The following is a 13,390-nucleotide window of genomic DNA, read 5'->3' on the forward strand; positions in this document are numbered from 1 at the left end:
ACGCAGTCTGCCTCCCACAATACACAAATCCCCCGGGGTGGTGGTTCCCGGGGCTTGAGGGGGGTCGTTGAGAGCCCACAGTTCTAATTTCACGGGGGCATTATGGCCTTCCACAACCATTTATTTTATAGCCCCGGGGGGGAGGGGGGTGGCTCTCAGTCTTGTACAGCAAACAGCAATGTTGAAAAAATCTTCCGGTAAGATTACAAAGGATTTTGAAGTCCTTTTTCAGCGTTTTTGTTGTAGTTTGCAGGCGTTAAAGCGACGACAATTTTAACTCCGTCTTTGTAAATATGCCACTAAGTTTTGTAATGTCGACAATCTCGTCTTCCATTTAAATAGGCACAAAGTATTTATTGAAGTTCATTGTGAATCGTGAAGCAACACTGTCTAATTGTGATTGATACAGAATTGAATGAGTTGTGTACTTGTTTTGCTCATAATGTGCATTGGGGCAGATTTACAAGTTCATTGCGTTAAAATTGCATCACTTTTAATATGGGAAAAGTGACGTGAAAGTGGCGCAAGGGGGTTGTAAATCTGGTACACAGTGTTCTGTTTTACTTTGCTTTCCTTTCTGTAATGTAGAGGATCCTGGATAAATATAGCAGTTTCTGTACAGCCAGTACCTTTCAACCCTACCCCCTAACAGTTTTCTGCCTGTTACCATCGTAGCAGTTCATGGAACACTTAAATGAGCACAGAGGTTACAAGTTCAGCACACAATGTTGCTAATCGAAACAGTTACTGTGCTGGAGTTTTAAGACTTTTCCATAGGAACTGTTATTCGTAGCTATAGACTCTGGTAAAGATCTGGCAAAGAGTTAGCCTCAGTATTATACTTCTAGTTATAAATATCATTTCTATTTTTAAATGTTTTCTAACTATATCATTATCACACTAAATAATAGTGAAATGTTGTCAGAAAAAGAAGACGTAGATACTTTTTTTAATTAACTTTTGTTAAAACAATAATAAATAACTGGAAACGTAATTTAAAGATAACAATGTAATAAATAACTAGAAACATAACTTTAAAAAAAATATTCAACAAAATGTGATATGGACCCCAATAGAAGTAGGGTAGGTAATCTGCAAAATAAAAATGAAAATAAATGTTTAAAATTAGATCGATGTGACTAAATGAGGTCAAACATTACAAGTTAACGTAATACTTGGCAATCATTTTCAATTTGCACGTCTGGAGTGTGCCGGATACATTTCACCTGTCTTATAGGCACGCGTTCAAGAGGTGTCTGTATGGAAGTGCCTACTGCGTCAGATTTACATTATGGACCAACAGGTCTTTAAAATGATTCAGAGATGAGACAGAATTAGGTGAAAGATCAAGTCATTATGCAGGACAATATTCTTTGGGGCTTATTTACACGCCTCTTATGCCACTTTTACGTTATTTTCCCATGTTAAAAGTGACGCAAAAGTGGCGTAAGAAGCTTATAAATAAGCCCTTTTATTTCTAACGCATTTAATCGGAGGCATTGTGTATCTAGGCCGCTCTGCACATTATGTAAACACTGTGGCCAAGATAGTTCACAACTTGAACTCAGCTTTAGTTGTACACAGCAGTCTGTCTTACATTCAGCCTCGGTAGAGTGAACAGCAGCGTCCATAACTTTAAAAGAGAAAGAGAAACGATGTGAGAGAGAGAAAAAACGAAATTAAAAGTGTGAGAGAGAGAAAGTAATAGATGGAGCAGGAGAGGTAGTGTTAATACTGGAGAAAATCTTCGTAGCTCACCTTTTTGCCGCCGTTGTGTGTCCAAGCATGTGCCGGTTCATAGTGCACCCTCAAGTTTAGTGATCTGAAAGATAGTATAGAGTTAGTAATAGCAGAGTACATACAACTGCACAAGTATATTTCTGCTTTATGTCTTTGGACATTCAGGATACTGTATTACATCAACTTTCACTGCAAGGTGGTGTCTGTGTGCACTTTTTCTCCCAGAGTACTATACCCCATGCATTCCCAATGCATAGCGGTGAGTTCTCATTACTCCGTACTCAGACTGTTGCACCCCTTTGACTCCCATAGTCCGGAGGTGAGTGCCTTTTCTTGCGCACTCTGACTGTTGCAACCTATCCATCCTCACTGCCCGGAGGTAATTGTACATTCCTATGCAGTCAAGCTGCTGCACAGTACCCACTCTCTCCGCATACAGGTGACTTTTAGTTGCTTCGGAAACAAGCTTCTTTGCTCTCATTGTGCCATTGGCGTTATTCAAAGAGGGTGCACCACGTGTGGAAGCAGGCTTCTCAGACGTTGTTACGATGGCCATGCATCATTGCACCATACAAAAACGTAGAGCTTTGTAGGTTTTGGGGGGGGGGCGTGACGCCAATTTGTGAAACACAACCTGTAAGATAAAAAGGAAGTGAAGATTGTGTGTCATTTCTTTATGAAAGGAGAGGAAGTGAGAGAGTGACTGAAAATAATATTTGCAGCTCACCTTTCTGTCACCAGTGTGTTTTTCACCACGTGCCGGTACATAATGTACCCTGAAGCTCTACATCTAAAAGATAGTAAAAGAAAGATGTTATTATTGATATTTGTTACTATCTTAATGTGGAGTATAATAACATTGCCCTTTCACACACCTTCCCTCTCGTATTTAAAAACAACTATTTGTGCAGTTTATATTCCGGACGTTTGACCGATTTATAAAAACGTTCCTGCTATTGGAAAAAAATATATATTAATGGAATAAGATTTGGTATATGGGACTGCGTTCGTCTAAATCGCTGTGTCGGTTTTTTGTATCCAATCTGCTGCAGCCCATCAACTCCCTCCGATGCGCACCCAGAGCTCACTGCTCACCTTTTCGTGGACAGGACACCTTCTACATCATGCAGTCCGCTCTGCCACCAAGAAGTCTCACATATGGTGCTGAGTCTTGATATTGCTATGGCTAACGACCTACTCGTGCTCCAATCATCATTGCAGGTTCTTCACCCGCTCAGTCCTTCTGGTACCACTAACTCAGTGACCAAAGAGGCCACACATGTAGTGGTGGGCCCTTGTACTCGGTGGTTTGGGCCTACATGAGGCGTCCGAACCACTAGGACGAACCATCACAGCGTTTGGGATGGGAGCAACTCTAAAATGGCGAAGAGCACGTGCGCCCCGTCTTTTTTATTGGTAGGGTCACGTGTGTAGTGACGCATGCACTGGATGAGGGTGGTGTGGGTGTATACCAGCCATGAGGGAGTGTGTGTGTGTCATTCTGACAACTAGACGTGGAACTAAGAAATCAGTACAATGGAAATCTGAGCAATGTTTTATTTTTTTCTGGTAGCGTAAGTGGAGTTGGCTGGCCTGACGTATGCCAGTGCTGCGCGAGGCTCTAAACCATGATTCCGGAGCTTAGGGAGTGGTCCCGTTGCGAGCTATATGAGAAATCATGTGATTTGTGTGTCCGTTTTGTAGTGCTGACGTCACCCGAGTCTTAAACACAAATGTCTCATTATATCTGTAAAGTTCCACAACTTGGCCAACATGGAAGGTACAGGGTGTTACTGACTCTATATTCTTTCATAGTTGCACACATAAAAGTTGGTGGACATGAAGCATTTCTGCGATTATGAATGTTTGTTGTACATTCAGTGGAGTGGTATAGCTGTAGTGATACAGGGCTGTGAAAGGTTGCAGTTTTTGGCACATGAAGGGCAGCTAATATATCTATACGTATGTGGTTATTCAGATACACTGTACAACTTGGTGCTGGAAATCAGTGTTCGAGGCTGTGAGTTACGTCCACATCCTGTTACTGTAGAGTAATGACGTAATGTACGCATGGCTGAAAATTTATTAGTTTTGGGTTGATTTTGCACTATATAAATATGCTAAAAATAAATAATTTTTTTTAAAAAGGAGGAATAGTCCACACTTACTGTCACAGGTAAGATGGTTGCATACACTATTTATAGCACAATATAATGTGGTAGGGGAGAGGAGCAGCATTTTACAAACATAATAAATACACAGATAGATAGTTGAAGTGGGTACGGGCACGTGTGCTCGACTCCATTTTATTACATTGTTATTGGTAACAAATAGAATAGTAATCATGATATCATATACAGATATTTAATCATAAACTGTTTATGACTTCTGCTGTACAAAGGTAGGAGCATTGTCTGGGAAATAATACACAGAAGATTATTTCGAACAGAGTTCATGAGTTGTGGTGCACTGAGGTAGGGGCGGTTTGTGTGGAGACTGCGATGATGCGTGGTCCAGGCAGACCGCACTGGTAAAAATGTGTTTTTACTATTGAATTTTCCCTTAACAAGGGCACGTGGTGATTATTTACGGTGTACTGAGTTAGTGGTACGTCTGGTGTTTATCGTGTGCTCACCCTGCGATGATACGTGGTCTGAGCGGGCTGCACTGAAATCATTCACTGTTGAATACTGGACTATGTGAACTTTGAGGGGGGAACAAACTAGCATCAATGGTTATCAATTGCTGTGCAAACTAGGTGTACTGATTGCTCCCCATAACAAATTAAACGATTCCTCTTCACGCAGTGCATTGTAACTTTCACAAATTGGGGACGTATGTCTGGTGGCGATGTTGAAGGTGATACCCCAGAGGAACTTGGTATTGCTGGTGGTGGAGGTACATTTTGGCGCAATCTTCTACATTCTTTGTTATCATAGTTCACACGATGTAGCTATTGAAGGTGCTTGCACATACTAGCAGTGCAACAGCAGGATTTTTGTTTCTCTGCTTTAAATAAATTGAGGCTGAATTTAATGCTGTCTGTAGTGTAGATGGAAAGGTAAATTGAAGTTGTGAACCCTACTGTGCACAGTGTACATAGAAGAAAGTAGTCAGTACAGTTAGAACAATGTTTTTTTCACCTATTTTAGCAAAATCTGAATACATACAGTATAATTGTCTCTGCATTAAATAAATCAAGGTTGAAAATCCTACTGTCTATAGTGTAGGTGCAAAGGTGGATTCAAGTTGTAAACCCTGCTGTCCGCAGTGTAGATCTTAGAGTGGAGTGCATCATCTGTAATTAGGATTGAAGTGGAAGATAGAACATGTATGCAGTGTGCATTTTATTATTCAACTAAATCTATAAGTGATATAAGTTTTTCAAGGAAGCATAATAAAGGGATATTGTGTAGGGTTTGATAGGTGTTATACTTATTTTGGTTTACACTCAGTGTTATCTAAAACAAGAAGGTTCTGTGCAGCCTGCGATGAGACGTGGTCCGGTCTGGCCATACTGATAGTAATGTGTTTTGTGTTGTGAATGCTGCCTTAGTAAGGCCACGTGATAATCATTTTTGGTGCACTGAGTTATTAGTACCTTTGGTGCTTAGCATATACATATTCTGCGATGATGCATGTTCTGGGGGGGATGGGGCACAGTAATTGGAGTAATGTCTTTTGTCGATTGGATTATGCATGAATTCCACTTAAAAGTGATAGTATGCCTCATTGCTGACATAAAACTGTTCACTTTTCTTTCCGATAATTTATGGTGCACTGAGTTAGTAGTATCTTTGGCGCTGAGCTTGTACGTACCCTGCGATCATGCGTAATGCAGGGAGCAATGTTTTTTGCATAGTGAATTCTGCTTTAATAAGGCTACAGGGAAATGATTTGTGCAGTGAGTTAGTGGTACCGGAAGAACTCAGCGTGTGCATACCCTGTGATGATTCGTGGTTCGGGGCGGGCGGGAGGTCGCAGTGGTATAATGTCTTGTCTACTGGAATGCCTCATGTACAATAGTCATTCTATCTGAAAAAATCTGAAAACATACAGTACAATTGTCTCTGCATTAAATTAATGAAGGTTGAATTCCTTACTGTCTGTAGTGTACATGCAAATAAATAGAGTCTGAATTTTAAGTTATCTGTAGTGCATATGCGCCACTGGTATCAAGTCGGAAACTCTTTTGATCGCAGTGTACATTTGAAAACAGAACTCAATACAGTCATTGAGGAATGTTTTTTGGGACATCCTTTAACAAAATAGTCTTTGCCTTACATAAATCAAGGATAACTTGAATGCTGTCCGTAGTTTAGATGGAAAGCTGAACCCTGTTGTACGCAGTGTGGATTGAAGGCAGTAGTTGACACACATCGATGAATGCTACCTTGTCACACTTAACAGAATCTGAGGACACAGTACAATTGTCTCTGCCTTAAATAAATCGAGACTGAATTAAATGTTGTTTGTAGTGCTTCTGCGCTTCTGGTATCAAGTAGTGAACACTGTTGATCGCAGTGTACATTTGAAGGCAGTACTTTGTACAGACGTTGAGGAATGTTGTTTGTTGCATCCATTAACAAAATTGTCTCTGCCTTAAATAAATCAAGGCTAGCTGGAATGCTGTCCGTAGTGTAGATGGAAAGCTGAATTCAAGTTGTAAACCCTGTTGTACGCAGTGTAGATTGAAGTCAGTTGTTTAGACAGACATGGACGAATGCTTTTTGTCACTTATGTAAACAAAATCTGAAGACATATAGTAGAATTGTCTCTGCATTAAATAAATGAAGGCTGAATTTCCTACTGTTCATACTTTAACCCCTTCCCTGCTGGCCCGTTTCCGCCGCTGTGCGGTAAACAAAGGAACAGGGGCGGGCCATGACGAACCCCAGCCGTCATCAGCACACGAGCACCGTAGTGCATGACAGCTGGGGTTCGTCATCAGTATGGAAGGGGTTAAGAAAATTCTTTCTGCCTTACATAAATGAAGGATGACTTCAATGCTGTGCGTAGTGTAGATCCAAAGCTGAATTCAAGTTGTGAACACTGTTGTACGCAGTGTAGATTGAAGTTAGTTGTTGAGACAGACATGGAAAAATGCTTTTTGTCACTTATGTAAACAAAATCTAAAGACATAGTAGAATTGTCTCTGCATTAAATTAATCAAGGTTGAATTACTTACTGTCCGTAGTATACATGCAAAGGTGACTTCAAGTTGTGAACCCTGATGTCCGCAGAGTACATCGAAGGCTGTAGTTGACACCGACATTGAGGACTGCGTTTTTTTGTCACATACTTTAAAAAAATCTGACGACACACTACTATTTTTCTGTCTTAAATAAATAGTCTGAATTAAATGTTATCTGTAGTGCATATGCGTCACTGATATCCAGTCGTAAACTCTTTTTTTTTTTTTTTTTTAAATTTTTGAAAACCTTTATTTGAGAAAATGGATGCATACAAATACGGGCCTACAACCCGGGGGCCGGCCACGGTGTAAAACTGGAAAGCACCATCATCAATTAAAGGCAGAGAGTGGTTAGACGATATTATCAAGCGCAGCAAGTAAATATTATCGGCCAACTAGAACCACTCGACACAGGATTAGAGGAGGTTAATTTTATATATTTAAAGAATAAAGGATCGGACGTATAGATAGCAACCTGGAGTACATGGCGGGGAATAGTCCAACTGTGTCGTTGCAGTACAACAGAAAAGCAATAATCATACAGGTCCATAGAATGCAAAACATAGGTCCGCTTATAATTCCACAATGGTAGTGTCCACGCCCAACCACATGTACCCAGAGACTAACTGAACAGCAATTCCGCAGTAATAAAAACCATCAGGGAAACAGATAGGCTGCAATCACTATACATCCCAACCCCAGAAATAAGAAAACGAGAAAACCAAAGAAGAAAAGAAGTAGGGGAACTCCACGTTATTGTACCCGCCCCTCAAGAATAATGGCGAGCAATAATACAAATAGCGAACGTGCTTGAGGGCGGAGCAATAAATCAGGGGGAAACAGTGCCATGAGTATCTTGTGCCGTAAAATACCTATTCCTCCTCTCACAGTAACTCACCCCTAGGGGTTACAAACAGTCATGGAGACCCAAGGAAAGGATACAAAAGAGCCATAGAAACAAAGAACTACCTAATAGACCCTACTCCACCCATCCCACCCTGCACCCCTGCAGAAGGCTACGGCCTACCCCCCCCCCCCCAGCAGCGTGCCTGTCGCCCTAACAATGAACCCGAAATATAGAAAAAGAGAATATAGGGAATTGGAAAAGGAAAGGGAGAAAGAAAGGGCCTGGGGAGAGGAACCATTAGCATATGGTACGGCCCCCGCCCCCCGCCCGCTTACGCCATGAGTAATGCCCAAAACGAAACCAGCAAGTATTCAGCCACACGCCAATATGAAGGAGTCAACAAAGTATCACAATGTAAGGCAGTCCATAACTCCAAATACCAATCAGTAGTCCTCCGAAAAGAACCGGGTTCATCCTAGTCCCTTCTTGGCCATCGTCGCTATGTACGTAGATCCAGTGGGCATAGGACACTGCGATGAAGAGAGGCCATGGAAAAGTTGCTGGAGTATAAACGGAAGCAGCCAAGAGGATCCCCTCTCACGTGGGCAATGCAGATACTGTTCACAGCAGCCGTGTATACCAATGTCAATGAACTCCAGCGGTTCCAACCGTTCATGAGTAGGACCATCGCCTCCCCAGCCAGGAAGCGGGGAACAATCAAAGACAGCACCGGACCCATCCGCATCCTCAAAAGCTGGCCCGGGAGGAATGGCGGCCATTACTTCCCTCTGCACGCAGGAATCCCGGATCAAGGTCAACCTCCAGGACCTCAAAGCTTGCAGGACGTCGCTCACCGTGGGTTCGAGCTCACCAGTACAGGCCCAGGAGGAATGCAAGGGCAAGAAATCGGGATCCCGGGACCCTGCACAAAACATGGCAGCAGCCGCCATTTTGCGACAGTTACGCCGTCTTACCGGCTTCGTTTCCAAAGGTGAGCTCAACAGCAGAACCCCGGCGGGACCCCCCTCAAGCGCTCAAGCAGCACCCACAGCGCTGAAATAGTGGTTACAAGCGAGGGGGACCCGCCGGTGACATCGTTTCACCAAAGTCCTTCTTCGCCACCAAGTGAAGGAGCCCGGTGCGGCCAGACGGCAACAAAGGGGGGAGCCACCAACCACGGCGCCCCCAACTTGCCGCACACCACCTCTGGAGCACCGGACGAGTGTCCCAGGCGCGTTCATTTGCCTCCGGGCTCTTCGCACATCGGCATCTTCTGGCCGGCCCCAGACCTCCACCCAAGGCCGCCGCGACACCGTCTCGCCGGCAACTCGCTAAGGGCGAGGCCCCGGTCTCAGCCCCGGGAAGGCCGCACTTTCCGGGAGGGCACCTCTGTGGATCCACCGAACACCGGAACCACCGGGATGGATGGTAAGTTGCTGCGAAGCTCTGCATGTAAGTTGTTGTCCGTTTTGGGCAGGATAATCGACAGGATATTAGATTTCAGGCAGGTAGGGCGGCGGAGCCGAGCTAACGTGCGGCCCTCTCGTTGTCGAGCTTGGCTCCTCCCTAGTCGTAAACTCTTGATTGCAGTGTACATTTGAATACAGAACTCAATACAGTCATTGAGGAATGTTTTTTGTGGCATCCTTTAACAAAATAGTCTTTTCCTTACATAAATGAAGGATAACTTCAATGCTGTGCGTAGTGTAGATCCAAAGCTGAATTCAAGGTGTGAACCCTGTTGTACTCAGTGTAGATTGAAGTTAGTTGTTGAGACAGACATGGATGAATGCTTTCTGTCACTTATGTGAACAAAATCTGAAGACATATAGTAGATTTGTCTCTGCGTTATATAAATGAAGGCTGAATTTCCTACTGTTCATACTTTAAGAAAATTGTCTCTGCCTTACATAAATGAAGGATAACGTCAATGCTGTCCGCAGTGTAGATGGAAGACAGTAGTTGATACAGACATAAGGGTCCGGTGCTGTGGTGCTCAGTTCGCAATTGGCCTGTATTGAGGAGGCACGTGGTCATGGGGGCAGCCACGTGGCAGGGTGAGGACCTTCGCTGTGGTAGAGTCTTTTCTCTTTGCAGAAGTGAACCACGCCCAAGTCATAGACTAATTATTTATACTCTTACGCTGACGTTGCGTACGTTGGATCAGCCCACTTCAGTTCTGCTGGAAGGGGGGGAGACAACACAGCAACATGACCGAGATATTACCCAGAGGCTGAGATAATATTGTTGCGTCCACTGTGCAGTACACTACACGTATCAATGGTATCTCTACACACGGAAACGTTTTTGGTTTGTATTGTGAGTTGTGTATAGAATATCACCAGTAGTGTTAGCATTGTGTACATTATTGTTGATGTGCAAATTCCTTCCCTTATACATAGTTGGTTGCCACATCTCTGAACATTGTGCTAGTGTGCTGTTGAGGGGATATATTATTTTGGGAAGGTTCGTTGTACTGTTTTGCGCTGCCTCTGAGGTAGTAGAGGAGGATGGATCAGGAGGGGTGGTTTTAGTGGTAGTGGCGCTGGGTATTGTGATTTTTTTGGGTGTCTAAAGTGTAAAATTAGTACCTCTATCACATATTGCTCTTTAAATATGGGTGTGAGTTAGATGTAATTCACGCAGTACATAGTCGACATCTTTACACTAGTTAAATGTTGATGTTAATTTGTTAGTGGTAAGTGCAACTATTGCCTGTTTTTTTTAGGTAGCATTGCAGATTTGGTTTCTTGTTGAAAATATGGGGAAGTAGTTATAGTTGGGAATTATCATTTAAAAAAACCTTTGAAATTCACTGAAAAAAACATGGGTTTCAAGCAGGTTATAGTTAGGAATTATCATTTAAAAAACCTTAGAAATTCATTGAAAAAAACATAGATTTCAGGGGTGTTCTAGCTAGCTGGACATTTCAATCATACAAAACCATTGAAATTCCTCCGTTATAGTTAGTTGTACTAACTGTAACTCTCGCGCCCGCAATCCACTGGTGATGATGTCACATATTACATCATTCATGACCTGGTCAGTGACATCACTGATGACATCACTGATGACATGTCAAATGACATCACTGATAACATCACTGTTGACTTCATCCACGTGACAATCGGATACACCATCAATCAATCAATCAATCAATCAATCAGTCAATTTATATAGCGTGCTACTCACCCGCTAGGGTCTCAAGGCGCTGGGGGGGAGGGGTCCGTTACTGCTCGAAAAGCCAGGTCTTGAGTTGCTTACTGAAGGAGAGATGGTCCTGGGTCAGCCGTAGGTGGATCGGGAGGGAGTTCCATGTCTTGGCCGCCAGGTAGGAGAAGGATCTTCCTCCGGCGGTGGCTCTGCGAATGCGTGGTACAATGGCGAGGGCGAGGCAGGTCTAACGCAGCTGGCGGGTGGGGGTGTAGAAAGTGAGGCGGTTGTTGAGGTACTTGGGGCCCAGGTGGTGGAGAGCCTTGTGTGCGTGGGTGAGGAGTCTGAACTTTATCCTCTTGCTGACGGGGAGCCAGTGTAGGTCTCTGAGGTGGACGGAGATGTGGTTGTGGCGAGGGATGTCCAGGACGAGTCGTGTGGAGGCGTTCTGTATACGCTGGAGTCTTTTCTGTAGTTTGGCTGTGGTTCCCGCGTAGAGGGTGTTCCCGTAGTCCAGTCGGCTGGTGACGAGTGCCTGGGTGACCGTCTTCCTGGTTTCGGTGGGGATCCATTGAAAGATCTTTCAGGGCATGCGCAGGGTGTTGAAACAGGATGACGAGACGGCGTTGACTTGTTTGGTCATCGAGAGGGAGGCGTTCAGGATGAAGCCCAGGTTTTGTGCGTGGTCCGTTGGCTTGGGGGTGGTGCCCAGGGCAGGGGGCCACCAGGAGTCGTCCCAGGCGGACGGGGATGATCCCAGGATGAGGACTTCCGTCTTGTCGGAGTTCAGTTTCAGGCGGATGTTCTTCATCCACTCGGCGACGTCTTTCATTCCTTCGTGTAATCTGGCTGTGGCGGGGTCATTGGTGAGGGAGAGGATCAGCTAGGTGTCGTCGACGTAGGAAATGAAGTTAAGGTTGTGTTGGCGTGCGATGGCCGCGAGGGGGCTCATGTAGATGTTGAAGAGGGTGGGGCTGAGCGAGGATCCTTGAGGTACTCCGCAGATGACTTCGGTGGCTGCGGATCGGAACGTGGGGAGGCGGACTCTCTGGGTTCTTCCGGCGAGGAACGAGATGATCCACTCCAGTGCCTTCTCTTGGATTCCGGTGTTGCTGAGGCGCTGTATTAGTGTGCGGTGGCAATATGTGTCGAACGCTGCAGAGAGGTCCATGAGGATGAGGGCAGCCGTTTCCCCGTTGTCGAGCAGGGATCTGATGTCATCGGTGGCTGCGATGAAGGCGGTCTCGGTGCTGTGGTTGGCTCGGAAACCGGACTGTGAGGGGTCGAGGGATCCGTTCGTCTCGAGGAAGGCGGCAAGCTGTTTGTTGACTGTCTTCTCGATGACTTTGGCAGGAAAAGGGAGGCGCGAGATGGGGCGGAAGTTCTTGAGGTTGGTGGGGTCCGATGTCGGTTTCTTCAGGAGGGCACTGAGCTCTGCATGCTTCCAGCTCTCCGGAAGGTGGCGGTGGTGAAGCAGATGTTTATGATGTCCCGGAGTTGGGGTGCGATGATGGAGTCGGCCTTGTTGAAGACGTGGTGGGGGCAGGGGTCGGTAGGGTATCCGGAGTGGATGGTGTTCATCTTGCGGGTGGTGGCTTCGGTGTGGACCGGGGTCCAGTTGCAGAGGGTGGTGGTGGGGGGCGTTGGTTCGGTGGTTGGGTGCATGGTCTGTGCGCCAAAGCTGTTGTGTATGTCGGCGATCTTGCATTGGAAGAATGAGGCGAGTGAGTCGCAGAGGTCTTGCGAGGGTGTGATGTTGTTGTTTCCGGCGCTGGGGTTGGAGAGCTCTTTGACGAAGCTGAAGAGATCCTTGCTGTTGTGGGTGTTTGTCCAGTCGTTCTTTGAATGTTGTTTTTTTGGTGGTGCGGATCAGCTGGTGGTGTATGCGGGTGGCGTTCTTGAGGGCTGTCATGTTTTCTGTAGTCTGGTCGTGGCGCCAGGCTTTTTCGAGGGTGCTGCAGTTTTTCTTGGATGTTTTGAGTTTGTTGGTGAACCACGAGGCTTTCTTGCTGCCGGGTCTGCTGGGTGGGTTCTTCAGAGGTGCGAGGTCGTCGGCGCAGTTGGTGAGCCACTGTGTGAAGTTGCAGGCAGCTTCATTGGGGTCCGTTGCGCTGGCGGGTTGGTTCTGGCTGAGGGAGGTGGTGAGCTGGTCGACGGTGATCATGTTCCAGCTCCTGCGGGGAGCCTGTTGCGGGTGGTGGTGGGTCGTGGTTCTCCTGAAGTTGAAGTGGACGCAGCTGTGATCAGTCCAATGAAGTCCGGTGGAGTGGCTGAAGGAGATGTGCTTGCTGGAGGAGAAGACGGGGTCAAGCGTGTGGCCGGCGTAGTGGGTGGGGGTGTTCACCAGTTGCTTGAGTCCGAGGTTGTCCAGCAGATAGTAACCAACTGGTGCAGCCGTTTACACAACAACTGGCCAAGTAATACAGATATTCAAACAGTTTAGTCACTATCCAATA

General features: G+C 45.5%; 1 protein-coding gene across 1 annotated transcript in view; it reads left to right on the forward strand.

The window, feature by feature from the left end:
- The window catches only part of MTAP (methylthioadenosine phosphorylase), a 384,186-nt gene that overhangs the window by 122,358 nt on the left and 248,438 nt on the right, over window positions 1-13,390 (forward strand). The window lies entirely within an intron of this gene.

The sequence above is a fragment of the Lissotriton vulgaris genome, chromosome 3_1 (assembly GCF_964263255.1).
Source record: "Lissotriton vulgaris chromosome 3_1, aLisVul1.2, whole genome shotgun sequence".
NCBI classification, from domain to species: domain Eukaryota; kingdom Metazoa; phylum Chordata; class Amphibia; order Caudata; family Salamandridae; genus Lissotriton; species Lissotriton vulgaris.